Source organism: Sminthopsis crassicaudata, chromosome 4 (genome assembly GCF_048593235.1).
Source record: "Sminthopsis crassicaudata isolate SCR6 chromosome 4, ASM4859323v1, whole genome shotgun sequence".
NCBI lineage: Eukaryota > Metazoa > Chordata > Mammalia > Dasyuromorphia > Dasyuridae > Sminthopsis > Sminthopsis crassicaudata.
Window position 1 is genome coordinate 25074982 of NC_133620.1, and position 3046 is coordinate 25078027.

Sequence of the window (3046 nt, forward strand, 5' to 3'; positions counted from 1 at the left end):
TTCTCGTGAGGATCAAATGAGATGATAGTACACTGCCTAGTGGGTAGTAGGAACTATTTAAATGTTTATTCCCTTCCTTCCCCAGCTGCCTCAGGCGTCCTATTTCCGCATCACTGGGGGCCCGGTGTTGGCTCTGTTATAGCAGGGGTCCCTTTCTAGGATTCAGGTTGGGCCACTGGGTGGGTGAGCGTGGGGCCTGGGTTCACGGGGTGTCACGTTTTGGGGTGCAAGCGAACCCCTCCTTGTACTTGGGAAGGAAGGCCGTTAGGTTCACGAGGGAAGGGGGGCGAGGAGAGACGGGTGGGCCCCCCTCCCGAGGGTAACAGGTGGTAAGGCTCGAGGTGCTGGGCCTTTGAGTCGGAAGGAGGGGGCAGAGGCCAGCGGAGGGAGGGAAGCAGAGGGGGTTGAAGGGGTCCTGGAGACCCCGCTCCGAGGAGAAGGGGGGCTGCTGGGAGGAGCTTGGGTGGGTGGGGGCCGGGGAGGGGTACGAGGGGTGTGTATGGAGGGGTTGAAGGGGTGCGGGCTTGGGGGGGCGGGGAGCGAGGAGGGACGGAGGGTAATTTCTATCCCAGTTATATTGGTTTGGGGATAATTACTTTTAATGTCAGAAAGATTTAGTTTAATATCATCTCTATTAGGGCCGCTGAGCGGGTAATTAAAAGCCGCGGCGCCGCAGCAGGGAAACAGATGGCGTTTGCTTACTTTGATTCCGTGAGTAAACACTGGGAAAAGTCAGCGCCCCCCCCCACCTTCCCCCCTCCCCACTCAGGACAGGGAGCGGGAGGCCAGGCCTAGGCTGGGCCGGGGCGGGGGGCAGAGGGAAGGAGGAGGGGGGAGCAGAGAGGTACGGCCGGGGAGGGGGAGGTCCGGGAACTGGACCCGAGTTGGGGTAGAGCCAGGGGCGAGGCTCAGGTCAGAGCCGGGAACCGGACCAGAAACGGGACAGAGGGTGGGGCGGGAGCTGGGCCAGAAAGCGGGCAGAACCGGGGCGGGGCAAACGGGCGGGGGAGGGGGAGGCTTGGAGGTGGGGAAGCCGAGCCGGGGGCCGGGCGGAGAGGGCCGAGGGGAAGGGGGCACTGTCCCAGAGGGGAGGGAGGGGCCGAGGCTGAGCGGCGTGGAGCGGACCAGTAGGGCCACGTTCTCTGCGGGGGTCTGGCCCCGGCTTCGTCCGGATGCCTCCGTGCTCCCCAAGCTTGGGCCCGAATCCGGGAATAGCGAAGGCGGCTCAGGGCTCCCTGCCTAAGGGGGCCAGGAAGGGGGGCCCGGGGGCAAAGACCCCCTCTCCACATGCACGCACGAACACAAGCGCGCGCGCGCGTCCCCACCCCGGAGCCCCTTGCCGGGGCCTTGCCCTGGGATGGTCCGGAGGACCTCCGCCTGACGCTCCACACGCTACCGTAGAGCCAGAGACTGGCACTAGGCTGGCACCTTCGCCTGGGCGCGCTCTCACCCGCTCCCGCTCAAACTCGTTCGGGGGAGAGCCGGGAAGGCTCCGCGGGCCTCGGCGCCGCAGGAAGGGCAGCGCTCAGCGCGGCCTTCGGAGCCTCACTCTCGGGGTGCGCAGCGGACTTCAGTGAAAAGAAAGCTCGGGGAGCTCCCGAGGGACCCGGGGCCCGCCGGGCCGATAAGAGCTGAGGGCCCCGTGTGGCCTCCGGGCCTGGGGGTGAGGCGCAGGGAGGCCCCCTGGCTTGGGCTGACTGAGCTGAGGCTGCGGGAGGGGGTACTGTCCAGAACCCACTGGAGGAGGGCCGCGGGTGTGCATGGGTGCGTTTGGGTAGGAGTGCGCTCTGGGATGTTCTGCTCCCGGGATTTGTGGGTCTGGGTAATATCTGTTTCATCGGGGTCGCCCGGGATAGGGGGTCAGGGCAGGAGGAGCTGCAAGGAGTGGGGACGGGCTCGTCTTCTAACCGGACCCCAAATTTTCCTTTTCTTAGGGAGGTGGCCCTAAGGAATCCTGGACTCCCCCTTCCCGGGCTCGGACCCGGCCGCCTCTCCGATCTGGGCAGAGACTGGCCTAGCGAGGTGGGGGGCAGGGCTGAGAGGGGGAGCCTTGCTCACCTGGGAAGGTCAGGACAAGAAATGGAGGACGATTTCGCGCCCGTCCCCCGCCCCAAACAACCCCTGAATCAGAATACTTTCCGAACTTTCTGTTTTCAACTTAATTCAATTTCCCGTTGTCAGGTGGGGAGGCCCTGGGGGGTAATTCCGGGGACTGCACTGGGCGGCCTGGAAATCTGACAACAGCGTTAGACCCGGGTTTCCCGGGCTGGAGAGAAAAGGAGAGCAGAGGAAAGCAGGGGAAGGCAGAGCGGGGCCTGGAGAGAGAAAAAGGGGGAGAGAGGAAGAGGGAGGCAGAAAGGAGAAAGAGGAGGGAAGAGAGGAAAGAAAAAGGAAAGAGGGAATGGAGGGAGAAAGGAAAGAAAAAAAGAAGGAAAGAAAGCAGGAGATCGGGCAAATTGAGGCGCCCAGAGAAGAAAGGGGCTGCCCTGGGGCAAGAAGAACCAACGAAAAACCGGGCAGGCCTTGGGGTTGAGTGAGTGGATCTCCCCCATCCGGCCCCATGCAGGGCCTCCTCCAGGCGCTCACCCCCCACCCTGTGGGCTATACTCACCATCGGGGCTGGGGGCGGGGAGGTGTCTCTGGGCCTCAGGACTGTAGAGCTGCCTCTGGCCTTCGGCGCATCCCAGGATCCAACGAGATAATATTTATAAAGCGCATAATGCGGTGCCGGCACACAGTAGGCGCTTACTAAATAATTCCCGTTCCGCAGGGCCCCCTCCCCAAGCGATAACCACGCCGGGGGCTTTGCCAGCCTTGCAGCGGTAGCTCAACGCCAATCTCGTTCTCACGACCCTTCTCTCTAGCCCGCTTCCCTCCCTCTCCTGGCCCCCAAATAGCAACGGCAGTAACCACCGCGGGGAGGGGCAGGTTGGGGGTAGCAGATGCTCCTCCCAGTTCTGCCAGGCGCTGGCATGGACTGGATGTGACCCTGAACAAGTCCCTTTTCTTTTCTATCAAGTGACAAAGGCGGCCCAGAAGGCCTCCG

The 3046-nt window shown here is 63.3% G+C and overlaps 1 long non-coding RNA gene across 1 annotated transcript; it reads left to right on the forward strand.

Annotated features, from left to right (window-relative positions):
- The first annotated feature begins 380 nt into the window (after window positions 1-380).
- On the forward strand, window positions 381-2143 carry LOC141541664 (uncharacterized). The gene is made up of 3 exons (XR_012481871.1): window positions 381-463; window positions 639-711; window positions 1935-2143. It is a non-coding gene; the product is annotated as an uncharacterized LOC141541664 (long non-coding RNA).
- The last annotated feature ends 903 nt before the right edge of the window (window positions 2144-3046 follow it).